The sequence below is a fragment of the Rhinatrema bivittatum genome, chromosome 3, assembly GCF_901001135.1.
Source record: "Rhinatrema bivittatum chromosome 3, aRhiBiv1.1, whole genome shotgun sequence".
Lineage (NCBI taxonomy): Eukaryota > Metazoa > Chordata > Amphibia > Gymnophiona > Rhinatrematidae > Rhinatrema > Rhinatrema bivittatum.
In genome coordinates, this window is record NC_042617.1 from 57,123,286 (window position 1) to 57,142,024 (window position 18,739).

Genomic DNA, 18,739 nt, shown 5'->3' on the forward strand with positions numbered 1-18,739 from the left:
CATCCCTTACAAAACCCGCTCCACCCATCATCCCGGACAAACAAGCAGCCGACAAAGCATTGGAACTAGCAATTTACTTTGATAATAAGATCACCAACCTTCTCAAGCCAATCTCCACCCAACATCTGACAGCAACAACACCCCATAGCACCTCCATCTCAATCTCCACTCAACTTCTGACAGCAACACCCCATAGTACTCCGATACTCAACAAAAAATGCAGTCTATCATCATTCGAGACCCCATCTTCCCTAGAAATCGAAATCATCCTCAATAAACTTAAACCATCCTCTCACCCACTGGACACCATTCCCTCCAATCTTTTACTATCTACTCCCAGCACCATCTCCAAAGCATTAGCTAACATCATAAACTGCTCCTTAACTCAAGGAAAGGTCCCAGAACAACTGAAAATAGCCATCCTGAAACCACTACTTAAAAAACCCAACTTGCCAACAACAGACCCTGCCAACTTCCGCCCGATAGCAAATCTACCTCTAATCTCAAGAGTAATGGAGAGATTCGTCAATAAGCAACTGTCCGATTACCTGGAGGAGAACAATATACTCTCCCCCTTTCAGTTTGGATTCAGGAAATCGCAAAACACAGAAGCTCTACTAACTTCACTATCCGACACCATTCTCCTCAACCTTGAAAGAAAACAATCATACCTCCTCGCTCTTCTTGACTTATCCGCCGCATTCGACACGGTAAATCACGACATCCTCCTCGAACGGCTATCGGATATAGGAATCCAAGGAGAAGCTCTTAGTTGGTTTCAATCATTCCTAGAAAATAGATCCTATAAAGTCAAGATAAATAACGCAGAATCACCTCCTATCAAATCTTGCAGAGGAGTACCTCAAGGTTCATCACTCTACCCCACCCTTTTCAATATTTACCTGCTTCCGCTCTGCCACCTACTCTCCAGCCTCAAGCTAAAGCACTATATTTTCGCGGATGACATTCAGATACTTCTCCCCATCACAGAATCACTGCAAAAAACCTGGACCCATTGGAACAACTGCTTACTATCCATCAATTCCCTGTTATCCAGCCTCAACCTTATACTAAACACAAACAAAACAGAAATCCTCATCATCTCGCCTGACGAAAAACACACTACCTCCAACATCCAAAACTTAACACAATCCACAACACCACCCATCAACCACTCACCGTCAGTCAGAGACTTAGGAGTGCGCATCGACAATCAATTCAACCTTAAATCCTTCATCCACAACACAACCAAAGAATGTTACTTCAAACTACAAGTGCTAAAGAATCTGAAACCACTCCTCCACTTCAGTGACTTCCGTTTAGTAGTTCAGTCTATAATTCTATCCAAGTTAGACTACTGCAATTCTCTTCTGCTAGGTCTTCCGTTATCAGCCATAAAACCCTTACAGATGGTACAAAATGCTGCGGCGAGGTTACTCACCAACACCAACAAAAGAGCCCACATCACTCCAATTCTGCTCTACCTCCACTGGCTTCCCATAAAAGCTAGAATCACCTTCAAGACATTATCAATGATCCACAAGGATATTATGGGCAGCGCCCACTTAAATCTTACCTCGCAACTCCGCCTTCACACATCAAAAAGACCTATCAGATATAATTATAAAGGTTCTTTATATGCTCCCCCGATTAAAACTTCGCTAGCTAAAAGGGCACTCTCCACAGCCGGACCCACCCTTTGGAACTCATTACCGCCTGATCTGCGACTTGAAACCTGCCATCTAACATTCAAGAAAAACCTAAAAACGTGGCTCTTCCGGCAAGCCTACCCGGAATCGCAGGAACACTTCGACTCCGATCAAAGAGCAAAATAGCTCAATACAAAGCCCAACACCGACCTTTTACCTATCATTTATTCATGTTATTTGACAATATTATTGTCATATATTGTATATATCTATCACATCTAATTTTTAATATTTATTGATTTTCGTTCTTTTGTTCAATATGTGGATTGTTTAATGTAAAGCCGCACATTACCTGTTCAATACTATATCTATTGTTTAATGTAACGCCTTACGGCGAAAGTTTTGTTCTTTGGAAACCGTCTTGATTTGATTTGTATATCGAGAAAGTCGGTATATAAAAACCCTAAATAAATAAATAAATAAATAAATAAATAAATAAATAAATAAATAAATGAGAAGAGCGAGAGGGCTGCATGGAGATGTGGTAGGGGAAGTATCTACTTGATAGGAAAGAATGCACTCATGTATTCCTACTGCCTTCCCACAAAGTATTAGGGGCAAGTGGAGAAGTAGCCCAGTGCTTAGAGCAGCAGGCTGAGAACCAGGAAATCCAGGGTTCAAATCCTGCTGCTGTTCCTTGTGACCTTGAGCAAGTCACTTCATAATATCGCTGACTCAAGTAAGAACTAGATTCAGCAAATCACAGTAAAAGCTGAAATATAGGCCGGCGCACACATGTTTATTTATTTATTTAAGATTTTATTTAAGATTTTTATATACCAGCATTCATGATACAATCATATCATGCTGGTTTACATTTAAACAGGGGTGCACAATAAACAACAACAAATTGTCCTAGTAGTGTAGAAGATAGAACTGGGAGAAGAGATATAAAGGAGAGGATAACATTAGATAAGGTTATTTACAAGGAGATGAGGCTGACCTGGCTGTGTAAAGTAAGTTGATGGTGTGAGGAATTAATTACATGTTATTAATTAATTACTATTATTATACTATTATATTATTATAATATATATATTATAATATATATTATATATATATATACTATATATATATTATATTATATATAATATAATATATATATTATATTATATTATATTAATTATTAATTAATAACATGTTATTAATTAATAACGTTATAAAATCGGCTCGTCCATTTGCGTGTACCAGGAACCAAGCGCACACTCCTTTTAAAATCAACCCCTTAGTGTAGAGGACAATAAGCAGCTCATCGCTAGCGATAACAACCCCTTCATCAACAATACAATTACTCCACTAGCAAGCCAGGTTAGAGACCTTGGGGCCACCCTTGACTCTAGAATGAATTTCAAAAAGTTCATTAACGCTACAACCAAAGAATGCTTCTTTAAGCTTCAGGTCTTGAAGCAGCTAAGACCGCTCCTACACTTCCAGGATTTCCGCTCAGTGCTCCAAGCCATACTGTTTTCAAAGATCGACTATTGTAACGCTCTACTACTTGGTCTCCCCGCCTCTTCTACCAAACCCCTACAGATGCTGCAAAACGCAGCGGCCAGGATCCTTACAAACACACGTCGTAAGGATCACATCACACCAATCCTTAAAATCCTACACTGGCTACCCATCCATTACAGAATACTCTTCAAGGCTTTCACCATCAACCACAAATCCGTCTACCAACAATCTACACTCCAACTAGCCATCCCTCTCGAACTACATACATCCGCAAGGCCAACCAGAACCGCCTACAAAGGTTCGCTCAAGGTCCCCCCCAAAAAATCCTCAGTCCACAACTCTATTTACAAGCGAGCACTTTCGACTGCAGGTCCGCTCCATTGGAATTCGCTTCCCTCAGATTTACGCCTAGAACAATGCCATCTCTCCTTCAGAAAAAAACTGAAAACTTGGTTGTTTGCACATGCTTACCATTGAAGGAACATCTATCAACCAACATTGACTCTCACACTTCGATTCCTCCCTAATCCCTCCCCCCTCCCAGTCCCAGCCCTGACACCCCCCCCCTGCTCACCCCCCCCTTGTCTCCTCCTCCCACAAGATATATTATGTTAATAATTGCCTAGGATAAATCTCTGTTTAAGTCTCACTACTACATGATTTTAGTTGTTTTTAAGTTTTTTAGCTGATTAATCTTATCACTCTCCAGTTGTTATCGTTTAAAATCTTTCCTGTCTTCCATCTCCCATATTTTTCGCTTCCTGTTTAATGTAACTTTACCTTCTACTTAGTTGTTAACTGGTTTCCCCTGTTTATTGTAAACCGGTACGATAAGACCTCGTCTTCAGTATCGGTACAGTAAAAGAATTTAAATAAATAAATAAATAAATTGCCAGTGTCCTTGAAAATTGCCACCTGCTCTTCGGCAAGTGGGCTGGACCACCTCCGGGGCTTCCAAGGCCCAGATGTGGCAATACTATAACACAGCAATGTATAAGAGAAAAGCACACCATTTTATTATCTCAAATATTTAAACATTTTTGGAAATGTGTCCTAAAATACATACACTCACACTCACTCATTCGTACTCTAAAAACATCACGTCAAATACAAGGGAATAATAAGCCACATGGCCCAAAGGCCTGTACATCAATATTTTTCATTGACCCAATACAAAATTATATGCATGAACTCTCTGTAGTATTAACTACTTACAACTCTATACCTGGCTTTCGCCTATTTTTTCATATTAGAACATGATTCTGTAATAACATACACCACTTTCATGTATCTTCAATATATCTTCGTCTTCATCTGGCTAACTTCCCTGTATTGGTCTCTTCACCTCTAGGCAACCCTCCTTCATAGTGTTAACTGCATGTTGATGTTTTTAGAGTATGAATGAGTGTGTGTGAGTGAATGTATTTTAGGACACATTTCCAAAAATGTTTAAAAATTTGAGATAATAAAATTGCGTGCTTTTATACATTGGTGTGATTACAATACATGTCGAGAAAGTGGTTCAATTTCACCCATTGTGTGTACCTTACACGGTTACATACTATAACACAGGTCATATCCTGGGCACAGCGGAATAAAGAGGAGTGGAAAGAAGGTGGCCCACTACTACAGAGGCATAAAGATCCATTTAAAGAACAAGGGGGCAAGCCAGAACAAATACATGCGGCAGAGCAGAGGAGGAGCCCCTTCTCTGACTGTCCTCATGTTAATGGAGGAGCGCCTGAGTCAACGGCTGGGACCAGATGTGTTTGAGGGGATGGACAAGGCCCTGGGCACCACAGAGCCAGGGCTAGTAAGTCACATCACCTGTCAATGCGAAGCCTGCTACAGATGTCCACACATTTTTTGCATAGGATGCTCACATTGAATGATGCAAAGTGTAAATCTCATGCAAAACAGTACATGTGCACTTCTTAGCATTCATACTTATATCTTCTTCTTTGTTTCCATAGCTCTCGCCAGGAACCCCCCTGTCCTAGCTGTGAAGCCCTAGGGACCAGCAGCACAACCCCAAATCTCAGTGGCACCTTTCAACTAGATGCTCAGACACAGTGGAGGGAGGAAAAGAAGGATTAGTATTAAAACAGTCACAGCAGCTGCTACTTTAACCCCTTGGGTCACCCCCTACCCCCCTGATGACAGCCTAAACCTCTCTGGTTTATGGAAGAAACTGCCCTGCCACAGGAGAAACCAGTACAGATGCCACCTACCTCCAGCACACCTTGTGACCAGCGGATATCCAAGAGAGCTAGCCAGCTCCTCCCCTGAGCCCAGTGATGCCAGCACTGGAGACACAGGGGTACATTTTAAAAAACAGCGCGCGTGCGTACTTTTGTTCGCGCAACCGGCACGAACAAAAGTACGCCAAATTTTAAAAGATACGCGCGTATCTTTTAAAATCCGGGGTCGGCGCACGCAAGGCTGCGCAAAATTGGCAGCCTGCACACGCCGAGCCGCACAGCCTGCCTCCGTTTCCTCCAAGGCCGCTCCAAAATCAGAGCGGCCTCAGAGGGAACTTTTTTTTTGTCCCCCCCCCCCCCCCCTTTCCCTCCCTTCCCCTATCTAACCCACCGCCCCCGGACCTACCTAAATCCTCCCCCCTACCTTGTTCGATGCAGTTACGCCTGGCAGGCATAACTTGCACGCGCCGGCTGGCCAGGCCCCGACACAGACTGCTGTGTCGGGGCACTTGGCCACGCCCCCGGACCACCCCGATCCGCAGACATGCCCCCCGGACACGCCCCCAGACCGCAAACACGCCCCCCCCGGACCGCCCATTTTAGAAAGCCCTGGGACCTTTGCACGTCCCGGGGCTTTGCGCGCGTCGGCGGCCTCTGCAAAATAGGCACGCCAGCGCGCGCAGGGCTTTTAAAATCTACCCCACAGATTGCACCTCAGTGACCACTACCTGCAGCACTAGTAATGGATCCTATAGTGCAGGCCACACTAGACCGCACTGAGAGGAGGCATGACCTACATCTTCACCATATATGGGCAGAGATGATGCGGTTGAGGAGGGCTCATAGCAGCCACACCAATGGAATGTAGCAGCAAACAGCAGTTCTTATACAGGGCTTAACCATTATATCCACTTCAATACTTAATTTGACTACAGCAATCACCCAACTCATTCAATGTTTGCCAGACCTGAACCCATCCTCCCAGGAGATCACTCCGTGCAGCAGTCCCCAGGTCACAGGAAAGCCCAGGTCATTTATAAATATATTTAAAAGCAGTGGTCCCAGAACAGATCCATGGGGCACGTCACTGTTCACCTTTTTCCATTGGGAAAATTTACCATTTAGCCCTACTCTCTGTTTTCTATCTTTTAACCAGTTGGCAATCCACAATAGGACACTGCCCCTTATCCCATGACTTTTTAATTTCCTAAGAAGTTTCTAGTGAGGGACTTTGTCAAATGCTTTCTGGAAATCCAGATACACTATATCAAATGGCTCACCTTTATCCACATGCTTATTTATGCCCTCAAAAAAATGTAGCTAATTTGTGATGTAAGACTTCCCTTGCAGTCCATGTTGGCTTTGTCCTATTAAAACTATGCTTATCTGTATGTTGAGCAATTTTGTTCTATATGATATGGCACAGATAACAGACTCACTAGTCTGTAGTTTCTTGGATCACCCCTTGATCTCTTTCTCAAAATTGGCATTACTTTGGCAACTCTCCAGTCTTCCGACACCATAGATGAGTGGTTCTCAACCTTTTATCTGTCGGGACACACCTGATAGATGGTCCTCACATGCGAGACACACTGATCACATGACAGTCACAAGGCTAACCCCACCCCCACCCTCAGTAATGGGTATAAAGCAGAACTAGAATATTCCCTGTACAACTCACCATACAAAAAATATATTTATTTATTTATTTATGGTTTTTATATACCGGGAGTTCCTGTATACAATACATATCACTCCGGTTCACAGATAACAGTAATATTCTAGCATTATCTCAATAACAGCAACTCAAACTCCCTCTACTACCAGGCACAATAGCCCTACTTATAAAAAGAAAGCAGTTCACCAACAATGCATGTCTTATTGAGAAAACACAACAAATAAGGTGAGGAATTTTACTAGCCTACATGCTAGTTAAATAGTTCACCTCGGTCATATACACAAGATCGACCTTCATCAAGTACAGAAAGACCGCAAATTGAAAATATAGAGACAGAAACTGGAATGGAAACCCAAAAAAGCCACTCTGCATGCAGCACAAAACTGGAGAAATAGAAACAGAAATATAGCACCTAACATAGTACCAGGATCTGCAATAATGCACACAAACTAATCCGCACAAAGTTATACCTGCATTATTGCATGCACTCAAATAGTAACAACCCTACCTATGAAAGGCAATGATACAAATATTAATCCAAGCCCTAAACACCAATGCACCTCCAATTAGGACAAGCAAGGGTCACAAACCTGAAAGACCTGAAATGTCACGCCTCTGTTTGGAAAATGACCATTCCAATAGCATGTCTCCCCTGGACACATTAAAGGATCAGGACTGTAACTGCTACTAGCAATCAGAACAAACAAACTACTCTGCAAATTTTCTATGTACCTAGATAAAGCAGGACGATATGACTAGCCCTGAGCTGGACAGGCAAAGGGCCTTGCTGCGCCCTGACATCTCAATATTTCCCAGTGGCTACTTGTGACCTGTCAGCTTTTAACACAGCTTTGAATTGGGTTCAGTGAGGTAAACCTTTAGTTCTGTCACATGTGTGTGCTGTTATTATCATTACTCAATAAATCAGGACCTATACATTTCAGAGGTAACTTTCTACACTATGTGAAAGCATGACATCATCCTATTCCCAATCCAGCCTTCAGATAGTCCGATCAGCATCCCTCCAACAGGCTCCCTGTGCACCTAGCATAACCAACATGATAGACCAAGGGCCAGGCCCTCACCATCTATACATGAGAGTTGACTGTTTGCTTATATAGGTGTAGCAGGGCTCACTTGTGCATGGTCGTGTGCAAACCCTATGAGATATGCTTGCTTGCAATGACCCAGTACAAGGTTGTTAGGCAACCTAGGCAAATCTTACAGCCTTGCACCCCTATCCCAGCTTGTCACATCCTCCCTACACACAAAAATGATACATTTATAACAGATTTTACATGAAAAAGGATATTCAAAGTACAGTCTTCTGAGATAAAATATAACTTATAGTATGTTATATTTACATGCAATGCTGGGGTGCCAACCAGAAAACCCTGCAAAAAAGCAAAACAAACACTTGAAACCCATAAGATATTAGGGCTACTATAACACACTATGGGCATGGGCTTGGCCCTCTGAAAGCCACAAGGAAACAGAATTACAATACAATACACTTTTTATATCAAAACAGCACTAACTACCGGAACTCAAGCAGCAACAACCCTACCTATGAAAAGGTAACAATGCAAACATTATGACAGGCCCTAAAATACTAAAACACTCCCTATTGGGAAAACAGAACAAGCCAAGCTGCTATAGAACTCTACTCAGAAACTATACACTAGCAGAATACCTCACCACGGTCACACATGCACCAAATGCAGAATAAGCAGACCATAAAATATAAATGGAAAAATACAGACAAAAACTGAACTGGAAATCACAAGAAGCCAGACTCTGTATGCAGTGCAACAATGGAAAAAAATAAAGATTACCATTCCTCATAAATCAAAATCACTAAATATAAATTTAATAAAGAGTATAATTCCAAACATCTAACAAATAGAACAACCAATAATTAAAAACTCATATAAACATTTTCCGATCACCAATAACATATTTCAAAACAGACATATTAAATAACACCCAATATTAAAACACAAGGATTTTTAAAAATCCCCTGCTTTCCATGCCTGAGAACTTTTGATTTCCAGATGCCCTGACATTATCATTATTTAGCAGGAAAAGAGGAAGGAAGTTTGTTGCACACAAAATTTCTGCTCTCTTGCACTAACATATGCGCTCTCTCTCACACACATGCTCTTTCTCAATCTTTTTCACACAAACACATATATGCTCTCTTTTACTCTCACACACACACATGCTCTCTCACACACTCATGCCCAAACATGCTCTCTCATTCTCACACATGCACTGACACATACTCTCTCATTTTCCCACACTCTCAGACATACACACATACTGTCTCTCTCACACACACAAGCTCCCCTTCTCTCTCACACACACACTCTAACTCCCCCAACCCTTTTGAAATAACAGCAGCAGTCTCCTTCATCCCTCGCAGCCAACCCGACCACTTCTTGGGGGTCGAGTCGGTCGACCCAGCTCTAGCTTAGAGCTTCTTCCTGCAGAGCAGATTGTGCCAATCCTGTTCCTCCTCAGGCTTCATCAGCGCTTCCAGCAGGGCCGTGATGTTGCTGCTCCTCCTCAGGCCCCACTGGCGATTCCGGTAGGGCCACGGCGTGCTGCTCCTCCTCAGAGCGAAATCTCCAGCAGCGATATTGTGCCTATGGCCGAGGCCATATTGGCCATAGACACAATACAGCTGTGTGCTGGAGCTGCTATGATCTACACCAGTCATGTGACTGACCTGACCAGCCCACTGGGGCATGCCCGAAGCCCTGATAGATACAGGGGCGGATTGGTCTATGTAACTATCTTGCCAACATGTGAGGGCTATGACAGGGTTAAAGGTGTAGCCAACGCTAGCAAAAAGCTGCAAGCTATGCCAAGCTATGCACACTGTATTGGCAGTACTACACGAATGCTATGGCGAGATGTGACTCTTTTTGACAATCACTATGAATACATTAGGACAGCCATATCTCTTTGTTGTTAGGTTTATTTGGTGTCTACTTTGTCTACTACTGCAACTGCACCTATTGCTCTAGGATCACGATGTTTCCTAACTAGGCCAAAGTATTTATACACTGAGCCAGACAGAGGACCGGTGAGTAAAAGAAAGATACTGAAGTGACCAGCTAGAACCACTCTGCTGGGCTCTCTTCCATGCAAGTGGAAGGGCAAGATGACAACTAAGGCAGAGCAGCATTGTATAACACTTTGCCAAAGCTGGCTGCCAGTCCCTGTGATCTCCCAGGCTTTTGCTGAGGGTCACGGGGGATCCTGAGGTAGATCTGGAACAACGTCTAATGGGATGCCATAACAAATACACAGCAGACAAAAACTATCTCTGCTACTCTGGTTGGGCATATATTAAAGTTCCCTCCATTTTGTCAAAACAGCAAAATCTTCTTTTGAGAACTCTGAAAGTGCATTCAATGACACGGCAGGTAGAACTTAAGGCCTTGTTGTACCTTGTCTCTGCTGGCATGTTCGGATTAGCAACAGGTGTGAGAAACCAGGTCCTGCACCCATATTCCGAATCTCCTGTGGCAAAGAGAGAACGGCTGCATCAATCACACCCCTATGACTTGTTATCTCGCTGCCAACCCACAGCATGCTATAAGACATTAGAAGCTAAGCTATAGCTTGACATGAGCCATAAAAAGCTATCTCCAAACCCTAAATCTATGCCACCTTTTACTATAACACTATATGTATGCTATAGCACTTTGTTAAGGTGTATCAGATTTTCATGAATGGAAAGCAGAGGAGGTGAGTCAGTTCTTCAGATGGGCAGAGCAAAATATACTTCGCTTCTTAGTAGCCCACACTGAAGCGAACGAGAACATCCATGCAGACTTCCTCAGCAGAAACAAGTATGGATCCAGGAGAGTAGGAATGTGGCTGGGAGGTATTTCAGAAGATACTGGACTGTTGGGCAACCTGAGTGAATGCCAAGTCCAACATATTCTTCAGCCGTGAGAGGTGGGATCTAGTGGAATAGATACACTCATCAAGCTCTGGCCAAGGGGCAGCTTGCTCTATGTCTTTCCCCCATGGTTATTAATAGGCAGGGTCATAAAGAGGACAGAGGTAATACTGGTGGCCCTGGATTGGCTGAAGCGATCAGGGTATGTAGAACTAAGATTCCTATCTGTCCCCCCTTGTTCTTCCCAGGAGACACAGCCTCCTCTACTGGGGCTCAGTACTAATGGAAGATCCCTCCTAATTCTCACCTATGGCTTGGCCCTTTTTCTGGGCATTGTTAAGCGCCAGGCCATTATGACGCTTATACCCAGGGATACAAGAACACTTAAATTTTGTAGAAAGTATAATTTTTATTGAACAATATAAGTATTCTTGGGAGATGCTGATGCCATTTCTCTGACAAACTGACTACCAACATCTCATTGTATGCATGAATTGACTCTTCTTTTATAGGTAAAATAATATAGTACTAGGTTAGAAATTCTAGAAGTGCGTGACTACCCAGAGAATAATTTACATAGGTTATCATGTCAACAGCATGATAAGATTATTCCTAAGCTACCCTGATTATTTCTCCAAGGTGAGGCCCATTTACCATCACTCTTTAAATAGTCTTTTGTTCTGTTAGAACCTTGTTGGTCAGGGCAATTAACACATCTGAGGCATTTGCGTTTTGGACGCGCTATTACCCCTTACTGAATAAGGGGTAAAGCTAGCGCGTCGAAAACGCGTGTCCAAATGCTGGCTAACAAAGCGCTCCGTCAGAGCACACTGTACTGTATCGGACTGTGTGTAAGTTAGCCGATAAGACTTGCCTGGCTAACTTTCACAGGATATTCAGCAGCACAGCCACTTGTGCCTGGCTTGGCCACTGTTGGAAAAAGGATACTGGGCTTGATGGATCTTTGGTCTGATCCAGTTAGGCCAAGTCTTATGTTCTTATACCCAGATAAGTATTAAAGTTAGCCAGATAAGCTTATCCTGCTATGGGCCATGTCTAATTCATCCGGTTAACTTCCCTGGCCTTGGAGCCAGTTAAGTTGAATAATTTAAAGTTAGCCATAATATAGATTGCTTTCTTGCTGACTTTTAGTATTCTGCATTCCTGTGTTGCATGCTTTGAAATCTCTCTCTATTCTTCCCAAGTATTGATATTGCCATTCTGTATTAAGTTGTTGGTTTGAAAAAAAAAAAAAGAAGTATTGGAGTTTTTTCCTTTGGGGCTGGTGACTCTTAGTGCATTGCAGGAGGTCATCAAGAACTTCCTTAGTCAGTACTGAAGTGCATTACAAATAAACACGCACTACTACCTGTATTTGGAGCCAGTTAAGTTGAATAATTTAAAGTTAGCCATAATAGAGATTGCTTTCTTGCTTTTAGTGTTCTGTACTTCTGTGTTGCATTCTTTGAAATCTCTCTCTATTTCCCAGGTATTGATATTGCTAGTCTGTATTAAGTTGTTGTGTTTGTTAATTTAAAAAAAGGCTAGTGATGGTCCCACTTCACAAGAGTTGGAGCAGAGAAGAGGCTGGAAACTACAGGCCAGTTAGCCTCACCTTGATAGAGGGAATCTTAATGGAGACACTGCTGAAGGAAAGGTGGGTTGCTCGACCCGAGGCAGCATGGATTCACCAGGGAAAGGTCTTGTTGGACAAATATGATTAATTTTTTTGGTTGGGTGATTAGAGAATTGGATCAGGGAAGAGTGCTCAATGTGATTTAATTGGATTTTAGTAAAGCTTTTGATATGGTCCCGTAAAGGAGACTCTTGAACAAAATAAGAAACTTGGGCGTGGGTGCCAAGGAAGTGGCATGGATTTCAAACTGGTTGACTGATAGGAGACAGCATGTAATGGTAAATGGAACCTACTCTGAAGAAAGAATGGTGTTAAGTGGAGTGCCACAGGGATCAGTTTTGGGACTGGTTCTGTCCAATATCTTTGTGAGTGCCATTGCGGAAGGAATAGAAGGTAAAGTTTGTCTATTTGCGGATGATACTAAGATCCACAACAGAGTGGACCTGCCTGAAGGAGTAGAGAAAATGAAAAGTGATTTAAGAAAGCTTGAGGACTGGTCAAGGATTTGGCAGCTGGGATTCAATGCCAAGAAGTACAGAGTCATGCATCTGGGGTGCAGCAATCCAAAAGAGAGACTAATGTGCACAGACTGGGAAAGGGACTTTGGGGTGATAGTGTCTGGAGATCTGAAGGTGGCAAAGCAATGTGACAGCTAAAGTTAGAAGAATGCTGGGCTGCATCAAGAGAGGAATAACCAGTACAGTAAGAAAAAGGAGGTGGTGATGCCCTTGTACAAGTCCTTGGAGAGGCTTCTCCTCGAGTACTGCATTCAGTACTGGAGACTGTATCTCAAAAAGGATAAAGGATAAAGACCAAAATGGTGTTGGGTCAGCATTGAAAGACTTATGAGAAGCTGAAGGATCTGAATATATATACCCTGTAAGAGAGGAGGCTCAGGGGAGAAATAATACAGATCTTCAGATACCTGAAAAGTTTTAATGATGCACAATCATTAAACCTTTTCTGTTGGAAAGAAATCAGTAGGGGGTCACCAAATTAAAATCCAGGGAGGACGACTGAGAAACAATGTCAGGAAATATTTCTTCATAGAAATGGTGGTCAATGCCTGGAATTCCCTTACAGAGGAGGTGGTGAAAAGGAAAACAGTGAAGGAATTCAAAGGGGCATGGGATAAACACTGAGATCCCTAAAGGCTACAGGATGGAAATGAAGAAAAGAGTGCTGGTGAGATGGTTACTATCCTTAACCAATAAGCTTTGATACTGTTGATGCAACTCCAACATTGATCTCTGCTTCAAAGGCAGGGGGAAAAGGCAAATTGGATTCAGATAGCAACCGAGGGCCCAGATTTTTACAGTCTGGGGAACAAATAATCATGGGGGTAACTTGCTGATGTGGCTGTTACTATCCTTAACCAATAAGCCAAATACATTTGATGCAACTCCAACATTGCTCTCTGCTTCAACCGCATGAGGTAAAGGAGAATTAGATTCAGACAGCAACCAATGATGGTCCTGAATTTTACAGTCTGGGAAACTGATTAGCATGGGGGTAACCTGCACGGCATGGCAGATACTACCATAAGCTTGCTGGGCAAACTGGGTGGACCATTTGGTCCTTTTTTTGCCATCTACACATTTAAAAGCCACCGCTGGATTCATTTATTTCTGTGAGGTGATGAGAGAAGAGCCCAGTTGCTGGCCTGGATCTGAGCATTAGGTAGTAGTGACTTTTCTGTGGCACCACTGATCAGGTCTGAAGGCACATTAATTGGAAAGCACTGTACTAATGACTTGCATCACTGGAAAACAGAGTCATTGCATCCTAAGGATGCATATTATGATTTCAAAACAACATCCTAAGGATGCATATTATGATTTCAAAACAGCCTGAAGAAAAAAATTCTGTCTCATTTTCTGGTTCAAATATGGGTTTAAAATACAAATTGTGGTGTTTCATTATAACATTAGTGAAGTGAAACTGTCCCTAAAACACATTTTTTTAAAGAATTGTATCTTCATAGCCTTTTCATAAGAGAAATTAGACTATTAATAAAATCTGTGTTTAAACCTGACAATACCACCATGCAGAAGGTTCCCAGTTCAATCCTTGAGATGGGTCTTCCACTCTGCAGGTTGGCTGTGGATGGGAGGACATGGGCAGGAGGCGGGCTGGGAAGGCAGCCTTTACAGCTCCCAGGGGGTAAAGGAGTCACAGTCCTATGAGTGGCACCTTTTAGTCAGATTCAGGACCTATGATTGCAGGATTCAAGGAGGAGGCCTGGTGCATGATCTCATCAGGAAGGTTCATGGCACCAGGATTCCAGCACTGATTCTGAGTGATCTGGAAGTCCAAGGATCAGGAGCAATTGCCAGGTCTTAAAAAAAATAGCCTAACAATATGCTCTGTATTTATTTGTATATTTAACCCCAATCCACTTTCTAAGCAAGGTGGGCTAGGGTGAAGGGCTCTGGCCTTGGGAGATATTTTATTTGAAGGGGAGGGGAGGGGCTGGGTCAGGGCCAGTGCTGGACCATTTTTTAGCAGGACAAGGGAGTCTATGAAAACCTCCAGGGTATTTTAGTCACTTTGTGGAAGGGCTTATTCAGGGCTGGGACTATCAAGATATTTTAGTAGTTTTGAAGCTCCCGGAGGAAAAACATCGTAATGTGCAATAAAGCCCTAATGCAATCTATCGTACGGCCTAACGCTAATGAAAAAGGTGTAGTTAAAATCAGCTTTAAAGCCATGATATAGGGCTTTGCATAACGGTGAGCCCAGCCCACTCCCGCCCCTAACTCCTCCTCTTTTCAGATTTGCATCGCACCATGCATTATGGTGCTATCGCAGGCGTTAAAGGCGTTTTCGCATGCGTTAAGGGGTTTTTGCATGCGTTAAAGGCACTTAACCCATGTGAAAACGCCTTAACGCATGTGAAAACGCCATAACGCGATTTGATAAATGACCCTGTAAGTTAGCTACAACTCTTGAGTTCTAGTTAACATCACATCAAATAACATGGATTCCAATTTTTGAGGCAAGCCATGTTGATTTGCATAGTTTAGACTAGTAATGAGCTGATTAGTTCACATTTGCATATTAATCAGCATATTTTAATATGAATGACGCCAGCAGCAGAATAACACAAGGTATCTCAAATACCACACACCAGCCCTACATTAGTGAACTTCACATCAAATAACATGGCTTCTGATTTTTGAGGCAAGTCATGTTGAAATGCATAGTTTATACTCGTATTATGCTGATTAGCAAACATTTGCATGCATTACTTTCAGTAGTGTTCATCACCTTTCCCACTAATATATATAAATAACAGTAGTGCCGTGCTACCAGTTACGTTTCTGAAGATATTTTACAACGGTGGTGCTGTGTTGGGAAATCATCATTTAAAAGTCACTTGCTGTATCACGACTTTTTTAAAGCTCTTGCTGCTGCCCCTAAGGTTGCCAACAATTAATGCTGAAGGCACATCACACTGCGTAGCAGAACCGTTCAATATGCAAAGAAATCACTTTCAAGAAAATATTGCAACCAGCCACAGGATGCCCCATCACAAAAACACTTTTACAAGAAGAAAAAAAGCAAGAAAAAATCCTAAGTGCATTAACCAACTTGAGTTTAGCAGACACCAGTCGAACAACTTAAATTGCAACTTTCCTGGTACTTACCAGGCTCTTCCTCTTCTACTCTCATTCATACCAGGCTGTCTAGTTACTTCTGCTTCTCTCCTGTGGACATTTCCTGGGAAACGTGAAGCGCCGCTTCCTTCCCTGAATCTTACTGGTGTTCGGGAAGTGACAGATATTCCTTCAGGAAGCTTAATGGTTACGTCGCCTGTCAATCACTCTGATCTCGGACAAGTAAACAATGAAGGCTGTTAGTGTGAGGTAGTAGGCACGTGTGCCTGGCAGCCTGCATCCAGATTCCAGGAAGCGTTCCCTGTAGGAATGCTTCCAGATGTCAGCCGTATTCTGATTGGTCGCAGAGAATTGCCTCACTGATTGGTTAAGGTTGTGCTCTTGTCTCTCCAAATATCGGCTGTAGTTTCGCGCTGTGAGAAGCCTGAGGAAGGATTCAGGTTGTCTTGTTATTTTATCCTGTCAGAACGCCGTCTGATCATTTTTAACTAAAAGTATTTTCCCTTTTTCAAGACTAGAAATGATCCTCTTTTAAATATGTTTAGAAATTACTTTTAAACTGCCATTTCAGATGTTTGTTTTCATATGCTCAAATTTGATATCAGATAATGTTGGCAGGATTTTATTTTCGACCCAGAAGTTTTCTCCTGCTCCTTTGAGCTTCCAACTGAATAAAAAAACTAGTGTCTATTGGGCTGAGCTGTCATGAGCCGTCATTTCAAACTACTGGAGTGAGTGAGGGGGTATTTGTTTTGTAATACGATCCCCCTCCCCAGCCAGATTTTAACCCAGGATTCGAGACTTGCGTCCGTCTCCTCCCATGTCTACCCCTCCCCTTTTCCCAAATAATACAAAAACACATCTTTATGGTGAATAACAAAAGGCCGCAGTTTATTCAACTTAACCCGAGCCAACCTCTTAACAACAGTCCAAATACCCCAACTTCCCCTTCCTCCGCCGTAGCCCCCCCATTCGCTTACACTGCGTCCCGGTGATAAGCTGCCGTTTTGCCCCCCTTTCCCCCACTCACCCCGCCGCGTCACCAGCGAGGGTAAGCTTGCGGCCTGAGCATCGGCCCCCCCCCTTGCTCGTTAGGCCTTCCCGTGTAGCAGCCCCAAGCTACACGGGCATTCCTCCCCCCCCTCCGAACAGTGAATCACAATTACAAATATACAATCCACTATATGGCTCGGGTTTACCGCCACCAAACAAAGACTTAACTTTAGTAGTCTTTGTGCCCCCACTGCGGCCCCCTTTTACTCAGCTGTAGCCTAAGCCCATCCTCCAAGGCATTATTAAACAGGTCTATGCCAACATCGGAAAGGTGTACGCCATCCCCCAGAAAATAACCCCCCAGGAGATCCCAGGACCACTGATGCCGAATCCAAAAACCACCCTCCCGCACCAGCCATTTGCCCACCTGTCTATTCAATTTCTTCACGCCGTTGCGCCATAAAGGCTCACACTGGTGTTTGAGGCGAATGATCACATCAGACCATCCCAATTTAGTGTGGGGCAAACGGTTCATGATGGAGGCCATGTCTTTTCGCATCATTTGGATGAGCGCACGACAGGTCCAACGGCCTAAATCGTTGCCACCCAAATGAATGATCAGCCATTCCGGGGCACCCCACCTGTCAATATTGCCTTGCAACAAATCACAGAGTTCTTCCCATTTCATCCCGCCTTTGCCGATCCACCGCACACGAACGTCCTCGCGAGTGAGATTCAAATGCTCGCCATACGACCTCTTCTTGGCACGACGGTAGGCACGATGGATGAAGGAATGACCCACAATCCAGGCACAATTCCTCCTCAACTCCTCCCCAGCCCGATCTGCAAAGCAAACAAACCCGTTAACAGATGCCAAGCATGCGCACCCCCCCCCCCGACGGGAACCGTGCTACTGGCGGACGTATCCGCGAAACGCCGCCGACTTCCACCAGCCCAAAGCCTTAATCCGCGCCTCGGACCATCCCATTTCAGCCACCGTCGTAGCCGCACCTATTCGAAAAGAATGCGACGAAAAGCGGCCCGCGTCCCACCCAAGCCCTACCACTACCTGGCGAAGCACCGCACCAAATTGATACCGGGTGAGGGGGGAGCCGTCGGCGTGCACCAAAAAATAACCCCAAACCGGCGGGCGTGCCGCGAGGTATCCCTGCACCAAACGCACCGGGCAAACCAAGTCGCACGCATCCCGGACCAAGAAAATCCAGGCGCCCTTGCCTTTTGGATCAGTCTTAGACATACGAATCCGTAAGGTCACCCGCTCCGGAAACACACTCACATCCTCCACCTGCAACCCTTCCGGCCTCCCGTTTGCCACCCGGGACCGAGCTACTAACTCTCCGATCCGCAACGCGCCAAAGAAAGCCCATGAAAAAGCTAAACTAAACAGCGAACCCTCATACTCCGAACTACATATCCTGGCTAACCCCTGTAGTAAAGCGATCAAGTCACTGTACCGGATGGGCAAACGCCTATCCACCCGCAGACCCTCCCCCTTACTCCAGCCCGCTAG

General features: G+C 43.7%; 1 protein-coding gene across 4 annotated transcripts in view; it reads right to left on the minus strand.

Annotated features, from left to right (window-relative positions):
• HHAT (hedgehog acyltransferase) overlaps nucleotides 1-16,592 on the minus strand; it is a 598,180-nt gene extending 581,588 nt beyond the window's left edge. Inside the window, exons 1-2 of one of the 4 annotated variants that reach the window (XM_029593286.1) lie at nucleotides 16,246-16,587; nucleotides 10,502-10,574 (exon numbers count right to left, since the gene is read on the minus strand). The gene's annotated coding sequence lies outside the window, so the exon portion shown is untranslated. Of the gene's footprint in view, nucleotides 1-10,501; nucleotides 10,575-16,245 lie in introns of all 4 variants that reach the window. The other 3 variants (XR_003855353.1, XM_029593285.1, XM_029593288.1) reach the window with 3 other exon arrangements.
• Nucleotides 16,593-18,739: the final 2,147 nt, after the last annotated feature.